The 23,886-nt window shown below is 48.3% G+C and overlaps 1 long non-coding RNA gene across 1 annotated transcript in view; it reads right to left on the bottom strand.

Moving 5' to 3' along the window:
• The window catches only part of LOC146796116 (uncharacterized), a 126,305-nt gene that overhangs the window by 21,813 nt on the left and 80,606 nt on the right, over window positions 1–23,886 (bottom strand). Inside the window, exon 2 of the long non-coding RNA XR_014969898.1 lies at window positions 13,066–13,142. This is a non-coding gene — a long non-coding RNA (uncharacterized LOC146796116). The remainder of the gene's footprint in view (window positions 1–13,065; window positions 13,143–23,886) is intronic.

Below are 23,886 nucleotides of genomic sequence, written 5' to 3'. Positions count from 1 at the left end.
ACTTGAATACCAGGGTGTAATAAAAAGTTGGTCCTGTGATAAAACAAGACCATTCATATCGTCTAGATTTAGATTACAGACACCTAAACACAGCTACTCGTACCTTTGCAGTACAAAACACACACAGTGTGGCACTAATGAACAACATTGTGCGTAGAAAATACAAATCTACACTAGATATCTCAAATGGTTTTTTTTCTGGCAAAATATAGCGCCTGGAAGCAGGTATTTGAGTGCATTCAATGAGTTAGGTTCTCAAAAACAGTTCTGTCATTTGCCACAGCGGTGTAAGAATTGCCCAGAACTGTTTTCAGCCAGAGTAACAGAACTTCTAGAACATCTCGATGACCAGGCATTGTCCTATGTTTATGACATATATTTGATGGATGCTGACCTTTCTGTACACTTGACAAGAGTAGATCGCATAACTTTGGGGTTTGCTCACATGGGCTACAAATGTAACCTAAAAAAAATCAAAAATTGCCCACCTCAATGTCCTGTTTCTGAAATAGGAGTTGTCAAGTGAAGGCAAAAGCCTACCCACACACTTCATCACAGACTCCAATAACGATAAAGAGATTACAATCCATATTAGGATTCCTACATTTTGGCAGAAATTATATTCCAGATTATGAAGAACGGGTGGAACCATTCTACAACCTGATCAGTCCAGATTTCTCAAGCACACACTGGACCACTGAACACACACAAATATTGCGGCCGATTCACAGAACTAATCTGAAATAAAATCCTAAACTTACTACTTTTGGTATTCACAGAAGGCATATGGTAGTAATAAAGTGACTCCTAACTTTACTACTACTAAAGGCCTTCTGTGAATACCAAAAGTAGTAAGTTTAGGATTTTATCTCAGTTTAGTAGTAGTAAAGTTAGGGGTCCTAACTTTACTACTACTAAATACCTTCTGTGAATACCAAAAGTAGTAAGTTTAGGATTTTAACTCAGATTAGTTCTGTGAATCGGACCCCTTATGTTTAGTACAAGCTGACATGCTAGCTTCAAAACACTTACACACATGGGTAAACACGATAAACCTGGTGATCTGTGTAATTGCAGGGGCAACAGAGTACACCTATGCGACATTCAATGATTGCATATAAATCGCAGATATATACTCGTGCTGAAATGCATTTTGCACTGACAGAAAAAATACAGCGGTATAGACTGCTGTGGTGAGGGAGAGGACACTGGCTCAAGGAAAATGATTTATTTTCATGACCCTGGTGCCGACCTTAGAGGCCATTTCAAGAGCAAGCATCCCAAATGCAAAAGCATTGCACCCACGTTGGATACAATGTGCTAACTGCAATATACAATGAAATATGGAAAGTTTCTCAACAGGAAGCTGCTGAAAGGCTGCCTGAGATTGACAGGGCTAATTTAGAGAGGCTCTAGCAGTAGTTGAAAATGGCTTTACCACCCTGTCCACTAGAATATACTCCCTAGGTAACATAGTGTTGTCAGCAATATACAACAAACAACATGACATGTCCGCATTACAACATGGGCAGTCGCTACTTCGATCTATCCTGCTATTGAGTTGGACGATTCAGACACTTCGTTCTGGTCACGTACTATGGGAGCATGTAAATTACACTAGCCTGTTTTTACCTTACCAACTGACAAAACAGGTAATACTCATGGCACCCAAAGATGCAACATACACTATGTTACACACAAAGAGATTAGAGAGACTGCTGTTCACTGTTGCTGAAATACCTTCCGTGGATTAGATAATCCATGGTTTCAATACTCTGCCGATTTCAGCATTTTATTTCCAATACTGCTTAAACACCATAAAGTGTTATGGTAAGGGTATGTTCACGAGTATTAGGAAATACCTTTCAAATACCGGTGTAGAAATAAGAACACTGATGTTTTTCTCTTCGGTTCCAGTGGCGTGAATGCTTTGAGTGGTTCCCTAGTATGCAAGGAGGTTTTGCTTGCAATGCTTTCGTAGCGAACTTATCTTGCTACTTGGAAGGTTTCCCTGGGGCCATAATTTGTCAAGCCGCTTTCAGATGGTTACGCAATGGTTGTTGTCATGGATCTTGTCATGGTTTCTTTAGTTGTCACTTGTTGTACACAAGTATTATTTCCACCTGCCCATACATTTAGGGAGGTGACGCTTTGGCCTTCGATAAAACGTTCCAACGTTCACTTTGACATCTTGAGCAGACTGAAAGCCTTACTGTTTCAAAAAGATGTGGCCTTAACATCGGCAAAGGAGACGTTTGATCTTCAAGTTGCAAGGTCCTCTTCGGAGATACAGTTCCTCCTCCGCACAGCTGGGGAGGGGTAAACGGCCTTAAAAGAGTTGTCTTTTCCCCGGACCTGCCTGTGGACTGTCTGTTGGGCAATGATTTCGAAACTTTAGCCTGGCCTGAAGTGGAGATCAGGATACATACAGAGATTATGGGAATCACTGCCAGTGCATTTGCTGTTACTAGGACTCAGGCCAAACAGTTAGGCACTGAAGGAGCTCTGGATACTGGCCTCAGAATTGCAAAGAGGACAGGTCAGGCCTTGAGGGAGTTGCAGGACCATCACCTGTGTTGCTGAGCCTTTCAAAGTCTGTGCAACGTCAGGAGCAGCAGACCAGTCTGCTTTGTTGCGGTGCCTGCAGATGCAGGGGAGTTCGTCCTTAACTCCAAGGAAAATTACTTCAGGTTTCCTTGATGCCCACAGGTCTGTTGAAGAACCTGGATGAAGCTCAGACACAGATGATGAAGAAGACTTCCATAACAGCAAGACGAGGAGTAGTAGGAGTCTTCCTTAATGCAGTCTGGGTTGCAGGCGAAGTCCAAGTGTCCAGACGGTCGAAGAGTGACGTGGTTTCTGGCTTGAGTCTTGTCCCATGATGAATCTGAGGACCCACCCTTAGGTAAGCCCTTCTATACTCTAGGAAAGGGGTTAGGACGACTCTGGGGTCCCTCCCAGAGAAGAGGCAGGACAGACGGGAGGATACTCTTGTGTCTTTTGTCCAGTTTTGCACCCGGGCAGGAGCCAAGGGCTCCCAGAGCTGGTTCTGACTAGAGTATGCAAGAATGGCACCAAATGTGGCCTTTAAAGCAGTTTGGTGGCGCTGGCAAGTGCCCCCACCCCAGACCAATACACTAAGTCCTGACTAGCAGGTGGTCACACCTTCCTGTGACAGGAAACCAATTATTCTACCTGTCTCTGCTCGAGTTGAGCTCAGCAGCAGGAGGGTAGAATCGTGTCAGGGGTCAGCAGCAGCACTAGCTTGCTGGCAGTCTCTGGAAGCTGTCACCAGGAGTGCTGGGGGCTTCCGGGAGGAGCCCAACAGTGTATGGAATCATACCTCCAACATGGTAATAGTGTTGTGGTACGATTCCAACATATTTGATACCAAACATGCCCAGGTTTAGCACAGCCAACATATAGTTAGCCATCGCACAATGACACATGGCCACTATATGTTTCAAAGTGGCTGGCTGCACTTACAAAGCCTGGAGAATGAATTCCAGGGATTGTCTGTGGAGTCCTGTTCATTCAGGGCACCCTCACACTTATAACCCAGCACTCTGCCTTCAGGATTGAAAGGCCTGCTTTAGGGGTGACTTATAGGTTTTAAATGTAGTGTGCTCTGATATAAGTAACTCATATCTGTCATAAGTGGTGCTAGCACCAACTTGCACAGGCTGCAATGAAAGGCCTGTAGTCACAGTTTGAGTGGTCTCTCATTGGTGGCATAATACATGCTACAGCCCATGAGAGACCCCTGGTGTGCCTATGCCCTGGGTACCTTAGTACCATATAGTAGGGACATACATGGGTACACCAGTAGCCAATTGTGGAGGTACCAAAGTACTTACCATGACAGATTTAGGGAGGAGGCACAGTGGCTGGGGTCTTAGCAGGATTCCAACCAGACGAGTGAAAAAACATACTTACACCAGAAAAAAGTGGGGGTCAACAGGAAAGCAGATTTTACTTTCCTCCACACGCCCCTCGCCAAACCAAAGGAGATGAGACTAACCATGCTGAGTTGAGTCTTCATTTTCTATGTGGAAATATCTGGAAAGTCCATCTGCATTGGCATGGTTACTCCCAGGTCTACTTTCCACAGAAAAGTCCTTCCCCTGTAAGGAATTGGACCACCTCAAACGTTTGGGATTTTCACCCTTCATTGTTCAGTCTGAACAATGAAGTGAGTACTAAACAGGTATGGTCTCAACTTCTTCAAGGCCCAGATCGCAGCAAAGGCCTCCCTCACAATAGCTGACCAACGCTTCTGTCTAGGGGGTCAACCTTCTGCGCTTAAAAGCTATTGGTTTGTCCTGGCCATCTGCATTAAGTTGTGATAATACTACACCTAACCCTATCTCAGAAGCATCTGTCTGGACAATGAAGGTTTTGGAGTTTGCAGGATGAGAGCAGTTCGCATGGCCTGCTTCAGGTCATCAAATGCCCTTTGACAGCTAATTGTCTCCTGAAACCTTTTAGGCATTCTCTTGGAGGTGAGCTCATTAGGGGGAGTCACTTTGGACCCATATGCCTTAACAAACCTCCTATAGTACCCAGTCAGGTGCAAGAAAGCTCTGACCTAAGTCTGGGTAGTGGGAGCAATCCAGTCCATTATGGTCTGGATTTTGCTCTCCAATGGTTGAACATGGCCTCCACCTACAAGGTGGCCAAAGTATACAACCTTGCTCTGACCTATCTGGATCTTTGAGGCCTTGATAGTGAGGCCTGCTTTTTGCAGGGCCTCCAGAACATTCCTGAGGTGGACCTAGTGATTCTCCCAGGTGGACCTAATGACAGCAATATCATCTAGATATGCTGCACTATAGGCTTCCTGTGAGAACTTTGTTCACCAAACTCTGAAATGTAGCAGGTGCTTTCTTCAGGCCAGAAGGCATTACAATAAATTGATAATTCCCACTAGGGATTAAAAATGTTTTTGACTTGGCATCCTCAGAAAGTCCGATTTGCAAGTAGCCTGTAGTCAAGTCAAATGTACTAAGATACTTGGATGAACCAGAGTATCAATTAGCTCATCTTCCCTGGGAATTGGATGGGCATCAGTCCTACTGACTGCATTGAGGCCTCTGTAGTCTATACAAAAAATCATCTCTTTGTTACTATCGTGGATGTGAGGTTTTTGCACAAGGACTACTGGACTAACCCAAGACCTATCCGAAGGTTCAGTGACCCCTAGCTCCTGCATCTTTTGGACCTCAGTCTTGATGCAGTCTCCGACATGGTCAGGCTGTCTGTACATTTTCTCTTACAGGCAGACTGTCACCTATGTCCACATCATGGGTACATCAGGTGGTTTGACTTGGAGTCAGAGAGAACAAGTGTGAAAACTGAGGACTTGCCTACAATCAACTTGCTGATGGACTGTGTGGCTGTCTGCCAAGGCTACTCCATCAACTGGCCCATCAACAGGGTCCTGAGAGAGGAGATCAGGGAGAGGATCATTCTCTCCCTCCTGTCCCTCATCAGTTGTCATGAGCAAGCTCATGTAAGCCCTGTCAACAAAAGGCTTTAGGTGGTTCACATGAGGAACGCTGTGAGGACTTCTGGGAGCGCCTAGGTCCACCAAGGATGTGACCTCACCTTTTTTCTCAAGGGTGATGTGTGGGCCACTCAACTAGTCTTGGAAAGCTGCTGGGGCCACAAGCTACAAAACCCACACTTTCCATTCTGGCTGGTCAACAGTCAGTACAGCCTTTTGGTCATGCCAAGCTTTCTTTCGTGGAGAGGTGTGGCTCACTGGTTAGAGGCGGCAGATCCGCAAGCAGAGAATCGGCCAGGGACCAGGGTTCAATTCCCGACGCGGCAGGGTCTTGGACCAGGGTCAAAACGGACTCGATAATTCTCGCCTCGGTACCTACTCTAACCAGGAACACACTCGGCAACTCTGGGCATTAGCTTGCCTCATCTCCACAACGGCCCCCCACATTCGCCGGGGATGCCTGGTTTCACCTTGGAGATACCCAGGAGGGACCATCTCACAGGGATAGCCAGGACGGGTTCCCCAGCGGTCTACAGCGCCACGACGCCTCAGGGCAGCAGTGCGCTTTACAAGACACATACATTTACATTTTACATTCTTAAGCTCCTGGCTGGCCTCAAGGTTTTTGCAGGCTTTCCTCATGTACTCAGCCATAAGTGAACGCAGGCCAAGGCCATTGTCCACAATATCTTGTTTAGGAGGTTTGGGAGGCTGATTCCAGGCCTCGTTTAACAGACACAATGGACCCTTAAATGGATGCCCAAACAGAAGTTCAAATGGGTTTTAGCCGATCCCCCTAAGAGGAACCTCTCTGTAGGCAAAGAGAAGGCAGGGTAGTAAGACATCCCATTTCCCCCTGAGCTTTTCTGGGAGTCCCATGATCATACCCTTGAGGGTATTGTTGAACCTTTCAACAAGCCCATTGTACTGTGGATGTTAGGGTGTGGCACCGGCTCCCGGTTGAGAAGAGAATCAACTTCAAAGCTCTGTGCATTTCTCACAGAATTCTGAATGCCCAAGCCCCCGATATCCTAGCCAATATCCTCACTCCCTACATATTGAACCACCAGCTGCGCTCTTCTGACCAACACCTAGCACGTGTTCCTCGCGTCAGAAGAGCGAGAGACGGAGGGGGTTCCTTTAGGGCCCTCGTCCCTAGACTCTGTAATGCCCTTCATGCCAACATCAGAAGTATTCAAGATCATGTGACCTACAAAAACCTATCTTTTTCCTAATTCACTTCTCACCTATTTCTGTGGTTATCTGTTCCCTGTAGGTCTTTGGATCAGCCCTGGGACACCCCATTGCTGTGGCAGCTACGTGCTCTACAAATTTGGTAAAATAATGTACTACTACTTGTACCGGTGCTAGGGGCACTAGTTGCCTTAGGGGCAGTAGTAGTAGCTTCTTTGGTGTTAGCTTTAGAGCAATTGGCATCCCTTGCTCTGTGGCCTTTCTCCTTACACAGTTGAACACCAAGGTTTCTTGCCAGAGGAAGAGTTTTGGGACCCACCCCCAGGGGAGGATTTTTGGGGAGCTTGGGAAGACAGACTCCTTTTTGTCTTCACCCTTCTCCCCACCCTTCTCTTGGGCCTTAGAAGACTCTTGCTTCTTCTGGTCACCTCCACCACCATTGTTTTTCTGCTTTACCCCGGTGTGGACCCATTTGTCTGCCTTCTTTCCCGATTCTTGGAGAGAGGTCAGATCAGAGTCCACAAGGTACTGATGCAGCTGTTGATTTGGACAGTTATTAAGGATGTCTCCCTAATCAATAAATTGTACAATCCCTCATAATCATGCACATTACTTCCATGAAGCCAGCCTTACAGAGACCTAATAGCACTTTCAACAAAGTCAACCCAGTCTTGGGTGTGTGCCTTCTGTATGTCCCTAAATTTGAGATTGTACTGTTCAGTGTTCAAACCAAACCCATCTATGAGGGCACTCTTCAAGACTGTGTAGTTGTCAGAATATTCCTCCTTGGCAGTGAGGAGTTTGTCTCTGCCTTTGCTAGCGAAGGAGAGCCACAGGATAGCTGCCCACTGCCCTTGAGGGACCTTCTGTACTTTACAAGCCCTTTCCAAGGCAGTGATCCATTTATAAATATCATCCCCCTCCTGGTAAGGAGGGTGTTAGACATGGAATCTGATGGCGTGTTTCCCCAGTCTTTTTGTATTCTGATCTCCTGGTTTTGAGTCTGTGTTTGGTGGTTTAGTGTCTCTGCGCACTTTCTCACCGCTGTTCAGTGTTAAAATGCGAGTGTTCCTATTGTAAATTGTGTTGTGGCTTGGTGTTTCCACAATTGGCAGCTTTGATTCACTAATAACTCCCTAGTAAAAAGTGTCCTGAGGGTGCCAGGGCCTGTAAATGAAATGCTGCTAGTGGGCCTGCAGCACTAGTTGTGCCACCCACACAAGCAGCTCTGTAAAGGGTTCTCAGACCTGCCACTGCAGTGTCTGCGCGCAGTTTGTTACTACCATGTCGGTCCTGATAAGTGCACCTACTTGCCAGGCCCTAATCTTCCTTTTTCTTACATATAACTCATCCCTAAGGTATGCCCAAGGTACCCCTGTGGGCAGGGTGACGTGTACATTAAATGTAGGACATGTACTGGTGTGTGTGAGATGTCCTGGTAGTGAATTATAGTTTATTTCGTTTATCACTATGGAAAGGTTATCTGTCCCATAGGATAGAAGGGAGTTTAGTTATAACATATTATAAGAATATTTTCCAATTGAGACAAGATAGGTAAACGGGGTTTAGTATGCCTGAACTCAGAATATAATAATGCATCTTTTAGTAAAGATGATTTTTGTGCGCTGTGTTTCAAAATACCGCTTTTAGAAAGTAGGTATTTTTTTGCTTAGCCATCCTGTGTGCCTCATCTGGGTTTGGGGATTGACTGTCTGGCTTTGGAGTGACAGGGGCTGGGGATATGCATTCTCTTCAGACAGACACTGGGAGGGGGGTTCGAGGTGGGTCCTGCCTTTCCTAGATGAGTCAGGGCTGGGTTAAATATACCTGGGCTGCATTTAGAGTAGTGGGAGGAGATTTCCTAGCACCGGAATGGGCATGGTCTGTTATGGACAATGCTGTCTCAACCTCCTGCCAGGAAGCCGGGCCAGAGAGGACAGAACTGGTTTGGGCTGGGCACAGACACTCTCTGCCCAAAAGAACAAAGAGAAACTGAGTATAAATATTGGGGGCCAGACCCTATAATTCTGTAACTCTCTGGAATGAAGGAACCTGCCAAGGAGAAGAGCTAGAAGAACTGTTAGGAGGAATACTGCCCCATTGCTGTGTTGTTGCTTTGTTGAGTTGGCCTGCAGTTGCTGCTTCTGCCTTGGGAAGTGAAAGGACTGGCCGGAACTTTCTTTACCTGTGCTGAGTATCTCCAAGGGCTTGAAGTAGAGCTTGCCTCCTGTTCTGAAGTCTCAGGGCCCGCAAATACTTCACCGACATCAGGGTACCGCCCCTGGAGCCATGGTTTTAGTTGCCACAGAGGGGGGAAAGCAACCGACTCCGTAAACGACTATGTTGCTGGCTCCGTGCCGTTTGCAGAGGGCACCGCCGCATCTCGCACGGCAACCCTGGTCTCACTGATGACTGTCGCAGCCACCGAGCCACTGCTTGCACCGTGACCTGTGGGCACTGCTGCGATTTACTTTGCCATCCTGGTCTCACTAACACTGTTGCTTCCTGCTGACTTTACCACCCTTGACCACACCGTGGCAAGGGGGCTTTGCTCATAAAGCTCAAGACGCACCGCCCTTTCCCACACAGCAGTCAAGACCAGTCGACGCCAGCTCCCCATAACCGGCTATGTTGCCTGTACCGTGATCTGTCAGCACTGCAACGAGTATAGCCTTCACTCCGCATCGCAGCCCTGGTCTCACCCTCACCATTGGACGACCGTCGTTGAGCCGCTCCCTGCACAGCGCTTTGAGGGCACCACACGCTGCACACTTGACATCGCAACCGCAAGCATTGCCATGACCGAAACGCACAAACGTGTCGGCCGCAACGAAAAGGTATTGTTTATGAGTCTGCCGACACCCTGACTGATGCGGTCAGACAGGACTGTTGGAAGCTGTTGTTTTCAGTACCGCAGTAGTACCATACCGAGCTACCGACTTTAAGGAACTGCATTTTTAAGGTTATTCTTGCAAAGTACATATTTGTAAGTACTGTATGTTGGATTTTTATCGATTTGGTCTTGTTTTGAATAAATAAAAGATTGGATATTTTTCTTAACTAGTGTGGTGTCCCTTCGTCGTGTTTTCACTGTATTACTATTGGTTATGTACAAATACTTTACACACTGCCTCTGAGAGAAGCCTGACTGCTCGTGCCAAGCTACCAAGAGGGTGAGCAGGGGTTATTTCAGTAATGTATCCCCCTTACTCTGACTAGGAAGAAGGGTCCCTACTTGGACAAAGGTGCAAACCATTGCCAACTAGAGACCTCCATTTCTAACAGAGGGTCTATCCTGTACAGGGTCCTAGCATCAAAAGATAGCTCCCTGACCCTAGGAACACTAGTGCTGCCACAATGGGACTCTAGTTCCAAATGCTTCCTAGCCATCTGTTCCTCCAAGGTTTCCTTATCAAGGGCCAGCTGCTTTGCTTGATTCTGAGTGTGGCTCTCTCAAGCTTAAGCAGGTGGTATTCCCTTTCTAAGGAGTCCTTCCCCACACTAGAGATGGAGGTCCCTATGGAGTTGTTAGAGGCATTGGAATTAGCAGAGAAGGACATCTAGACCTCCCCTGCATTCTCTGTACCCTCCCGGGATGAATAAAGTTAGTCCTACTTATAGAGGCACCCTCTGTACTATCTGTACTATTCCCTGTAGGACCAGAGTTCACTAAGCTGTAGTCATCAGATTCCTCCTGGTCATGGTCAGGATTTGTGTCACTGGGGTGAACCACCCCTTACCCATCTTCTGGTGGTACCCCACCCACAGTGTCCTGTCCTTATGGCCTACCAGTTTTCTGGAGGTCATCCTGCAGCAGCATCTTTAGGAGTTGCTGGGTGTTAGGGCTACTACCTATTTTAACTTCCTGGATGCAGTCAGGGTCCTAAATTGCTGGAACGTGAGAACACTGTATCTAGAAGACTTGAACCCACTTGATTCCCTAAGTGAAGACATGGTAAACTAGGTGTAGGTGGTGTTGCACCTACCTACCCTAGTGGAAACTAAACTTAAGAAGGATTGGAGAAAGAGTTGCGCTAGACACTCAACTAGCAATCCAAAAAGATAATTAGAACTTACTATTATATAAAAAGTCTTTTATATGTGCCTAATGCTAATGATGGCTTTTCATCTAACCACACCTAGATTAGCTGGTAAAACAGTGCAAGCTTAAATCCCAACAGCTGCACACCAATGTAGGAGGCTGGCTTAGCATATTCAAGTGAAGCCCCCCCTGCTAGCTTGGGCCTGCTCTGACTCTTCTGCACATGGAGAGTCCCTTGGACTTTGCTGGTCTCAATGTTGCTCCTTCATTGTTTTCCAAGTCTGTTGCTGCTGCCAAGGGTTGTTGGTGCTCCCGCCAGACACCGACCCACTGGTTCTCGACTACCAATGTTGGACACCTCATAAATGACTTCTGGGCTTCCACAGCATTGCCTGGTCCTCACAGCTGCAGTGACAAGGTCACTGTCATCACTACTGCATCTTCCGTCATCGGTAGTCATTGTTCTTCTGTGCCTCCTGGTCACCTCCGAGTGGCATAGACCCTTTCTCCTCTGCTTGCAGGTTTTTCTCTTTAAGAATACACCCTTGGATTTCACTGGACTCTGGCACAGTCTTCGCCAGTGGCATAGTTTCTGAAGTCCTCCTCCATTGTGGTCTACAGCGGTATCCGACATCACTTCGCACATATGTACCCGGCTTCCTTGGTGTAGGTATCCTGGTTCCTGGGGTATCCACGGGTGGGGTGACTCTCCAACCTTCTGTTTGTCACAGGGTTTCTTCAGAGTCCACTGGGAAGGATCCTTCTTCTTCTTCAAATACAACTGCAACTTTCCTGTTGACTTCTATTGGGTACGTGGCTATGTTTCCACTCTGCATACAGCCTCCGTGGGGTTCCTGAGTATTTACCTTGGGTGCGTCCTTGTGTCCCCAGCTCTTCTGAGTCTCCTGGTACAAGTCCCGACTTCGGTTGCAGTTCGCATTCCACTTTCTTCGTATATGGTTTGGTCTCCCCTTGGAGACCACTGTGTATTGTGTTTACTTACCTGTTTCCAATTGAAGTATTTTGTGTATTTGTGTTGATATCTCCGGGTAGGAGATATACCAATGTGTTAGTGAGTGCTGTAAAACAAATAGACATATTTTTATTCATACACTGTGTATTTCTTTTTCATTTAATTTACACTATATGATTAGATCTGGTAAAACAAACTGCTTAACACTCCTTCTAGACTAAGCCTGGAGGCTGCTCTTCATAGCTACCACTTAGAGAACTTTCTATGGTTGTTTAAGACCGCTAAAATCACCATAGGGGTTTTCTGGATTAGTGCAAGGTGCTGCACTCAAATAAGTGTGCACCATATACTAAGCCAGCCTCCTACAGCCCTGAACCCTACTGATCAGTAAGGTGATACTTGCTCCCACAATCAAAACTAGGATAATAGTTTTGTTTCCAAATTTGGAAGTATTACTAAAGACATAGGTCCCTACCCCAAGGGTATAAAAGGCATAAGCACAGAACCGCAAATCAGTGCTGTGTTGATTTATCCAAATGGAAAGCATTGTGTTTATTCAACATACATAAAAAGAGCAGTACATTAACAATCTAGTGGGTAGAGCAGCAGGGTATAGAAATCAACAGATTTCCAGACCTCAGGCATTTACTTAGAAAAGTGACATTAGCAATAAATTTTCTAGGCAGTCACAATGAGAAAGGACAACTCGTGATCCACATAATTTGTTATACATTCAGAGTCACGGTGTGGGTGTCGATGACGTTTCGATCCCTGCTGAAAGGTAGGGGCATCATCATCAGGACTAAAGGTATTTTAGATGCCTGAGAGTGCCTGGTAGGCAAGAAAATAGGGAGGGAAATAACAGGAAAAAGGAACAGGGAAAAAGAAAAAGAAGCAAGGTGAGGGCGGTTGGGAAGTAACAAAGGTCACAGAATCATGCTTCTGTGGCTAAGGGAAGCCATTAGTGCGGGTGAATTCTGGTTGGTAACTCATGCCAAGTAATTAAGTGCTGTGATTTGGAGGAGCATAAATTGCTCACATGGACGAGGCGCAGATTGTCCTACTACGTGCAAAGTAGTCAGGTATTGGGACTGGGCCGTGTTATAATGGTCCTAAGTAGGTGGGGGGTCGTGAGTCTCATGGAGAATTATTTGGTCGGTGTAGAGGTGGTACAAGAGGTCCATATGCATGGGATGGTGAGGAGTCTGACCTGTATGTCAGCAGTCCAGGCCGATACCTAAATCTCCTAAATCGGGCGAAGTACAATCTAAAAAGATACCCCGGTCGTTAAATTACTGTGGCAATATGTGTAGTAAAAACCGTGGTAGGTAGGTGAAAAAGGACACTTACGGTCTATAGATACTCAGGCTGAAACAGGAACCAATGTCCTCCACGTCTTCCGCGAGCGTTGCACTAGAAGGGGGTATCTGGAAGGAGAAAAACCGGTGGTGAAATTAGGATAAGGCAGCAAGTGATAATAGTAAGTAATCACATCGCCTGTACAGGAGCTAAGTGGCAAATTATAGGGAAGGTAACTGAAGCAACCTGGATCTGTTTCCACAGAAATCCTGGAGCTCGAGGGATGCCGGTGGCGTGTGCCATAGAAGCTGTGTAGTGAGTGCTACAAGACACGCATGCGTAGTAAATATCAAAGTCACGGGGATGAATGGTGCGCAGACCCGCGTGCGCAATCTTGGATGAGGCGGAAGTGAGAATTGTGATAATTAGTAAGAAAAAGCCGAAGGAAAGGACAGATTATATTACAGGAGACCGGCCATATTGAAGATGCAGCATACCAGGGTGTATAGTACACCTAATGATTATAGTGTGTCTTAAAGCTGGCAATTGGATCCACATTGCAGGTGAATTAAGGCAATGGAGAAAGGTGCCAGGAGTTACGGGCACATCGATAAATATAAAGATAAAATACATGAATCAACCAGGGGCACTAGAGTGAATGAGAGTACCCCCCTGCATATTGTACTTTTATGCAGGCCACAATTTAAAGGGGACACACAATGTGTACGTTCAAAGAAGCAACAGAACACGATGTGTATTCCACCTGATGGTTACAATAAGCTTAAAAATTATAACAATTAGAGCCGAATAAGGCAACTCAAAGAAAGCAGTTAGAAGTACCACAAAATCCAAGTACATTAGGAAAAACAGGACTTTAATGGAAAGTCCATGATGATGTACAGTGTGATTTCGCGTGATGGTGCCTGGAATCTGAAATGGAAGGAAAACATACATGGAACTGGGACGAACAATAGTTACAACAGGTTTGTCCAATCCTCCAGGCAGTTAAGACCTATATGGGGGCTGTTGGTGCGTAATATCCACTACAATTCCTCTTTGTTGAGGATTCCATTGATGTCTGTGCTGCGTGGGGGTGCTTGGATTACACTGATAATTTGCCATCATAAGTCATCTTCTTTATGTCCATGGTTCGTAAAATGTTCCACCAGAGGTGCATTAGTGTTTGACATCTCAGACGGCTCCGATGCTGGCAAATCCTGATTCTGACTTCTTGAGTTGTTTGGTCAATATAGATCTGATTACATGGGCAAATAGTGGCATAAACAACATTGTTGGTATTACAGTTGGAGAAGTTGTTTAGGGTTACATCAATGTTGCCAAAGACAAACGTTTTACTCTCAATCGTAGGATGACACACACTGCAACCTCCACATTAGAAATGGCCTAGCACAGGTGGTAAGCCTCATAGCTCAGTAAGTGTCTGTGTAGTTTTTTTGGTGGGTAAAGCTGCTCTCACCAGATGATTTTTGATGTTTTAGTTTTTCTTGAATGCGAACAGAGGGTGTTTTAGTTCCATGTTACCTGCATTAAGTATGGGCCAGTGTTTTATGATACATTTCCTCATTTGGTTGGAAACTGGGGAGAAGGTGGTTACATGCACCATACGATTACTCTCTGTCTAAGATTTGAGGATCAGAAGAGCATCCCTAGGGCAGTACCAAGCACGTTTTAAAAATGTCTTAGCCAGTTTGCGGGGGTAGCCTCTACTGATGAGTTTGTTGGTTAAGGTTTGCGCTTCACGGAAGTAGTCGTGCTTACGAGAACAGTTACTTCTGATGTGTAGGAATTGCGAGAAAGGTAGTGAGTTTCGCAACACCCGGGGGTGATGGCTGTTGTATGCAAGTAAGGTATTCCTCTGGCTTACGGAAAAGTGTTGTGTATAGCTTGCCTTCATGGGATTCTATCAGAAGATCAAGGAAGGCAATCTGGGGTTTCCTATGTGAAAGTGGGAACTTCAGTCCATTGCAGTGGGTGTTAAGCCACTAAAGGAACTGAAACAGTCGGGTCTCACTGCCTTTCCAAATCATAAAGCTATCGTCAATATATCTTCTCCACTCTAAAATGTTGGATGCAAAGGGATTGACCATGGACTAAATCATATTAGTCTCAATCCAATCCATGTATAGAATGGCAAAATTAGGAGCGAAAACTGCTCCCATGGATGATCCCTTGACTTGTTGGTAGAATGTGCCATTGAATAGAAAGAATTTACGTGTTAAGGAAATCTTCAGGAGATGCAGGATAAATGAGGAGGGAATGGAGTGTGGACAAGTTCTTGATTCAAGAATATTTCGGATGACATCAAGTCCCTCATCCTGCGGGATGTTAGTATATAATGATTCAACATCCAGGATACAGTCAGTGGAGTCAAATGGGAGATCTTCCACTAAATTGATCATGTCCATGGTATCCTTTATTTAGCAGCGTGTAATTGGGATAAACCTCTGATAAAGTGATCTACATAGCATCCAAGGGGCTCTAGGATGGACCCACAACCTGATACAATGGGTCACCCTGGAGGGGCCTATGTGTTATTGTGTACCTTAGGAAGAGTGGAAATGACCGGTGTCCTGGGTGACTTGGTGTTGAGATATGGACATTCATTCTGGCTGAGGAACCCTTCAGCCTTTCCTGCCTCAGTGATGTCATCAATCAGTGTGGGATCAAATTTGGAAGGGTCCAAAAAAAGACAGGAAATGGACATCTTATTTTGGCAAATTATCACACAAAGAAAGTTATTTAACACAAATCCTTGGCCTGATTAAGAATGTTTTAGGGGGTGATGCCCCATTACATTTGAAGTGCTTTCACACTGAACTCAGAGATCCATATGCCTACGAGACAATGCATTGCAATTTTGCATTGTCTTTGGAATATAGAAAAGTTCTGCTAATTAAAGTTGCTTCAAAACCTTAAAAGTGTAAACTTTCTCATGCAACAAAAGAGCAACGTTTGCATCCCTGTATAAACATACAAAATTTAAGGGGCATATCACCAACACCCGGCGATAATTATCGCTCAGCGCTCTTAGCGTGAGGATAATTATCGCCGGGTAACGTGGATTTTTATCGCTGAGATAGCGTGCTATTAGCAACGCTTATCTCCTCAGCGATAAAAATCCTCACGCTAACTGCCTAACGTGAGATTATCGCTGGAAACTCAGCGATAATCTCACGTAGTGTGGCGTTAGCTTGCTGATAGGGACTCACAAACTTAGCCATGATATCCACCTTCCATAGGATATCATGGCTAAGTCAGTCCTGAAGAAGGTGTAAGGAAAGTAGCGATAACAGGGGTTATCGCTACTTTTCCTGACGCTATGCTTCATAGCGTGGGGCTTGATGATAGGAGAAATGTCGCTTAGCGACATTTCTCCTGTCATGTTAGGTCAAGAACGCCCACTTTGCATCTCATTAAAGATGCAAAGCTGGGCGTTAGAAATCCCCACGCTAAAGCAAGGTTTCACGCGTTAGCGTGGCCTTGCTAATTAGGCGATAAAATTAACGCCGCTAAGCGGTGATAATTTTTTATCGCCAGATTGTAAATATGCCCCTAAATTCTTTTATACTCTATTGGTCCTTCAAACTGAGATGAGGTTCCTCTGCTGGACATTGCAGGACACTCTACTTCCAGAGGATTGGATGGTAAAGCTGACCTAATAACACTTACATCACGGCTTTGACTAATCAATTTACCTCACTTCTTTTCAGGCTTTCATACATCCAACGGAGTTTAACAAAGTTACTAAAAGCCTTTGTTCATATTGCTTGAGTTCAGGGAGTTAAGAAGACAATCTATCACAGACATGTTATTCATGATCATAATATGGAAATTTTAAAATAATTTACAATCATCAATTTTCATTTAACATAAGGTAGGGATTTGTTATAAATAGTAATCAAAATAAAATAAATAAGCAAAGGAGAGGAGAGGAATTCCTAGAAGTAAGGCTTTGGCTCTACATTTGGGTGCCGATTACGATCCGGTAAAAAAAATTCCCGTACGACTCGTATCCGGTCTTTTTACCGTACGAATCGTACAAGTGCCGTACAAACTGCCAATTACGATTCGCATGGGAAAAAGACCATACGAATCGCATTGGGAACAACTCCCCACACATCCTCGGGTCGGATAACGTGTCCGACACGGCCACGGACGAATTACCGTACAAATGTGAAAAGTGAAGTCCGACCAAGGAATAACGATCCATCCCGTGCGTCCGATGTTACAACCGTATGGTAAAAACACCGTCCGCACCGAACTCCCATAGCAACCATGGAGACATGTGCCCGCATATGCGCCCAACACTCCCCCCAGCCCCCGTACGTTCGAGTCGTACTCCCCGTGTATGTACACCCCTGTGTATGTACACCCCTGTACGTGTCGTACCCCCGTGTATGTACACCCCTGTACGTGTCGTACCCCCTCGTGTATGTACACCCCTGTACGTGTCGAACCCCCACCCGTGTATGTACACCCCTGTACATGTCGTACCCCCGTGTATGTACACCCCTGTACGTGTCGTACCCCCTCGTGTATGTACACCCCTGTACGTGTCGAACCCCCACCCGTGTATGTACACCCCTGTACGTGTCGTACCCCCCGTGTATGTACACCCCTGTACGTGTCGTACCCCCTCGTGTATGTACACCCCTGTACGTGTCGAACCCCCATCCGTGTATGTACACCCCTGTACGTGTCATACCCCTGTGTATGTACACCCCTGTACGTGTCGTACCCCCTCGTGTATGTACACCCCTGTACGTGTCGAACCCCCACCCATGTATTTACACCCCTGTACGTGTCGTACCCGCCGTGTATGTACACCCCTGTACGTGTCGAACCCCCACCCGTGTATGTACACCCCTGTACGTGTCGTACCCCCGTGTATCTACACCCCAGTACGTGTCGTACCCCCTCGTGTATGTACACCCCTGTACGTGTCGTACCCCCGTGTATGTACACCCCTGTACGTGTCGTACCCCCTCGTGTATGTACACCCCTGTACGTGTCGAACCCCCACCCGTGTATGTACACCCCTGTACGTGTCGTACCCCCGTGTATGTACACCCCTGTACGTGTCGTACCCCCGTGTATGTACACCCCTGTACGTGTCGTACCCCCGTGTATCTACACCCCAGTACGTGTCGTACCCCCTCGTGTATGTACACCCCTGTACGTGTCGAACCCCCACCCGTGTATGTACACCCCTGTACGTGTTGTACCCCTGTGTATGTACACCCCTGTACGTGTCGTACCCCCCTGTATGTACACCCCTGTACGTGTCGTACCCCCCGTGTATGTACACCCCTGTACGTGTCGTACCCCCGTGTATGTACACCCGTGTACGTGTCGTACCCCCCGTGTATGTACACCCCTGTACGTGTCGTACCCCCGTGTATCTACACCCGTGTACGTCAGAGTCGTACCCCCACCCGCGTATGCATGGAGCGTACCCCCACCACAACATCCTAAGGACGGAGCGCACCCCAGGCCCCAACATCACAACCGCATGTACGAGTCGTACCAAGCCACACACAAGGACAGCACTGTACAGCAAAATGGGCCATGTACACACCGTATACACGCTAAAAACGCACGTACACAACCAGGACAAACCAAAACGACACAAGAATACACCATTCGAATGGCACAAAGCCACAAAACATGTCCAACAACTACCAAAACAACACATTCACTGACCTGCAACTGCCAAAAACAAACAGAGGCCCAAAACACCACCACTCCTTATAACACACCCACCCAAAGTTCAAACACAGCCACACCCACCAATGGACCAATAAAAAGGGACCACACACACAAACCATGAGCCTTTGCAACAGACTCACTGCTGCCAGACCCCACAGACAACCTACAGCACCATACTAGAAGCTTCACCACACCTCACACTTGCACACCTTCACACACACACCTACACAAACACCCCCACATCACATTCACACACACACCCAAACAACCACCCCCACACACCCACAACCATCCACACCCCCCCCACCATCCACACCCACACCCCTCACCATGCCCACCAACAAGAATCCAAAGTTCACTAGCCGAGAGTTGGAGGTCCTTGTCGATGAAATCCTCAGAGTTGAGCCACACCTCTTTGGAACATTGGTCAGACAGACCACCATTTCAGAAAAAACAGCCATGTGGCAGACCATCGTCGATGCTGTGAATGCTGTTGCGGACACCAGAAGGACCAGGCATGAATGCCAAGCCAGGTGGTACGATCTGCGGAGGAGGGTCAGAGCCAAAATGACCGACGACCACAACCAGGCCAACGTCACTGGAGGAGGGCCGCCCCGCAGACACGTACACTACCATCCCTGGGAGGAGAGGGTGATGGCCATACTGCCGGTGGTGGCAGTCGACGGATTAAAAGGACTCCGAGACCCGGGTGAGTACACAAACAACTCACCTCACATGGGGGGAACGTCATCCACAACTCACAAACAGGCAAGCAACCACCCCAAGCTATCGCATGACTCAACCACACTCCATGAACACGCACATGCCACTGGCGCCACCATGCCCCATGCACCCAGCTGGACAATGTCAAGTCACAGGCCACAGAAAACACCAACACATGACACGGTAAGCCACATGGCGGGAGGGTGGGCCCAAAAAATCACATAGTGCAAATCAGAAGCAGACAACAATGCCCTCTGCCCATATGGCCTAGGTCACAGCCAGACAACAGTGTGTCCCCACACAGGAAAGACTCGCCAGCAAATGGCGGACGCCTTGCATCAGCACATGGGGGTGACGGCACCTTCTTGCACATGACAGCAGCCAATGAACAGCCAACACTGTGAAAGAGTGGCAGCACACACCACCACAGCAGCAGTGCAGACACACACACTACACCCAATGGGTGCCTGGAGATCACAAACAAACTCACATCAACAATCCAAGGCCCATTCAAAGATCTGCTAACAGTGTGTGCCCAGGAAGCTGGGCTCAGGTGACAGAGGGTGACACACAGAGGGAGGGAGAGGGGGACAGAGAGGGAGGGAGACAGAGGTGGACACAGGGAGACAGACAGAGGGAGGGAGGAGGGTGACAGAGGGAGGGAGAAAGGGAGACAGAGGGAGACGGACAGAGGGAGGAGGCTGACAGAGGGAGGGAGAAAGGGAGATGGACAGAGGGAGGAGGCTGACACAGGGAGGGAGGGAGAGGGGGACAGAGAGGGAGGGAGACACAGGGAGATGGACAGAGGGAGGAGGCTGACACAGGGAGGGAGGGAGAGGGGGACATAGAGGGAGGGAGACACAGGGAGATGGACAGAGGGAGGAGGCTGACACAGGGAGGGAGGGAGAGGGGGACAGAGAGGGAGGGAGACACAGGGAGACGGACACAGGGAGGAGGCCGACACACAGAGGGAGGGAGAGGGGGACAGAGATGGAGCGAGAAAGGGACACACAGGGAGAGCAAATCAGCCTTGTGGGGTGTGGGAATGTCTGCTAATCAGCAGGTAGACTGCGTGCATGTAGACAAGGGTGGCCAGTGCCAGAACCCCCCCTCTCCTCCACGGCAACACACAGGGCCATGTCACAACCTGTGCACGAGCACAACGACAGCCACCTGCATTATCTAAGTGTGTGGAACCACTCCATGTGCCCACGTACACTGCAACACGGAAGGCGCCAATGCATGGCTCGCCACACCTGCCCACTCCACTGCTGACTGCAGTCACAATTGACGCAGCAACTAAGACTGTGCCACACATAGGTAAAGTCGCTAAAGCTGTGGCCAAGGGACCTACCCATGTACAAGTGCACTGTGAGTGGAATGCAAGACATATCCAAATTCACAGAGGAAATGTGCCAACTTAGAAACCAATGAAACATGGATGTTGCATGGAACAAAATTAACATTGTCTCTCTCACACACAGGTCAACGTCGTGGATCACCCCCCAACACTGGGGGGGAAGACTCACAGGACCCGGCTCGGCGGGATGACGGAGCCACCGCCAGCGACGACTTTCACCACTCTGTGGACGAACCTACCCCCGACCAACCTGGCCCCTCTGGTGTCCAACGACCTCCAGCACCTGCGTCAGGTACAACGGGGCCAACCACCACCCCCACTCCTGCCACATCCCAGGAGACACCCAGGATCCCTGCCCCACCACCACAAAGCAGCCAGTCTGTCCAGGAGGGACAAGGTTCTCGGGGCACCCAGGAGGAGGCAGGCAACACCGCAAATGCCATCCCTCAGGGGTCCCGGAGACCCGATGTGCCCACAACGGCAGGCCAGGCGCAAGTGGGCAGGGGTGGTGGGAGTGGAGGACGGCGGAGGCGCCAGCCTGACCAGTTGGCTGGGGAACCGGTATATGCCCATGTCCGAAACATCCTGGACACATACCGGCAAGACACCACGGGCATGGCCCAGGTTGTGTCCGTCCTCGAGGGGATCAAGACCCAGCAGGCCCAGCAACATGCCTGTCTACTGCAACACCAACGGAGGATGGAAGACAGACAGGCTGAGCTCGTGACGGTGTTCACGGGAATTCACACTACACTCCGTCGGATGGCCGACAACATGGGCAACCCTCCCTGTGCCAGAAGGCCCAGAACATCACCACCCACAGGGAGGGATCAGGAGGAGGAGGAGGAAACATCCGACGGAGCATCCCAAACATCGTCACGGCCTGCTTCTGAGGGTCCCCGCAGGAGGGCGGGTCGTCCACGGAAAAGACCGTGAGGGTCGGCGCAACAGCACCATCTCCCAGGACACCTGGCCTGGCACCTGGCCCACTGGAGCAACAGCATCACAGCATCAAAAGACATTCTCGGCCACATGGCCTTGCTGGTCACTGTCTGACCAATGTTGACAAAGACTGTGGCATGGACTCTGAGGATTTACAATGGCAAGGACACCAACTCCCCCAGTGAACTTTGGATTCCACACACCCGGAAAGCCCCTCATGTCAAACCCCCCCCCCCCCCCACTAAAATAAAAAGTCACACCATGAAGAGAAGATGCCTGCTGGTTGCATTATTACCTTACATGTGTCTTGTAAAGTCTAACCATGCCTGAGTTCTCTTTTGACTTCAACCATCCACACCCTGGGGCCTGAGTCTGGCACAGGACACACATGGGTCACAGTGTATTAGGCAAGACAGACATGGAGCACCATACACACCCGTGATGGGCCCAACCAGCTGCAGGGGTGGCCACACAACCGTGCCGACAGACATATTGAGTACAGCAACAGTCATGCGCAGAGGGCAGGGATCATGTGGAGTGTCCTAGGGGGCACCCAGGTATGTGTAGACAGGCGGCAGAACCATGTCCTGCAAGCTTGAGTCCGGTGGATCCTGAGAATGGTGGCATGGCCAACGTTGGATGCATGGGGATGGCACATGTCACAATACCCACACACTCATGGACATCATGCACAATACACAGTCTAATCCCACACAAACAGCTTGCATCTTGCTACTCGACACATAGACACATAGCCACTATCACGGAAAACCATGCCAGACATGCCGGATGCACCGTGGCAACACACCAGCATTGACTGAGAAGAGGCACCTTGGAGGCATAGGGACACCTTTATTAGTCATGTATTCGGGATTGCAGAGGCAACTCGGAGCACACATGAACAGTATATGTGGAGTAACATGTGGGTCCAACACTGGCACCCCCCTTCCGCAGCACAAATGCGTGATAGCCATGGAACTGGCACACAAGTGTCGTTTAACAGCTAAACACCCCCTGCTGCTCACGGAGAGCCTGCCACACACCATTGATCCGCTGATGTGGAAGTCCCACACCATGTCAAGCCAATGCAAACCGTATGTGTCCGAGGGCATTGTTACACACATTGATGCCATCATCACATTCCACAATCCCATCACTGATGACTGTCAACAAGTCTGACCATCTATTCAGGTGTACCCAGCTGCATGTAATGTGTCCCATGGTGATGCAACATGTCTGCAGAGGAACCAAACATCGACAGGGGTAGTGTGCATACATCGTGAACAACTGCCACACCCAATACACCCTTGATGCATCCCTTACCCTAAGGAGACTTCCAAACGTGTCCGTGCCTGTGACGCTGAGTCAGCACACGATGACGTGTCCATGAGGAATAGCAGTGCCACAACAATGCTACCAGCAGACGGCATGCGCAAGTCCCTGGGGAAGAGAGACACACAAGAAGTCAGCCACAAAAAGCACAGCCACTTGCATGTGCATGTACTCGACACATGTAAGGATGACAACATGCTAGGTCACTATTATGACTGGGGAAATACACCCATCACTGGCACCATCACTCCAGTGACACACCCACACACACCTCTGACTCACGTGCCATACATGCAGGTGGAGACACACATCGCAACACATGCCACACGGGGACCAATGCGTGCACACTCAGACACTGGTACTCACCACTAAGCAAAGAAGTCGCGTATGAGCCGAGTCCGGATGTCCTCTTGCGGCTCCACATCCTCCACATCACTAGCCCCATTGCCAAGCCCTTCATCCTCCACGGGTGGATGGTCCTGGTCAGCTTGATCCAGGATGAGTGGCACAGCTTTCTCAACTGCCATGTTGTGCAGCATGCAGCAGACCATGAAGATTTTGCAGACCTTCGCCGGGGCATATGGGAGGGCGCCGCCGGTCTTGTGGAGGCATCTGAATCGGCTCTTCAGGAGGCCAATCGTCCTCTCTATCACTCGCCTTGTCCGGCCATGGGCGGTGTTGTAGCGGAGCTGGGCCGGCGTGATGGGGTTGCGGAGAGGTGTGATCAGCCATGGCATGTTGGGATAGCCAGCGTCCCCTACATGGAAAGCACATGGACATAAGTA

This window comes from Triturus cristatus, chromosome 10, assembly GCF_964204655.1.
Source record: "Triturus cristatus chromosome 10, aTriCri1.1, whole genome shotgun sequence".
NCBI lineage: Eukaryota > Metazoa > Chordata > Amphibia > Caudata > Salamandridae > Triturus > Triturus cristatus.
The sequence above is the reverse complement of the archived record's forward strand: the minus strand, read 5'-3'. Positions and strand labels throughout refer to the sequence as shown.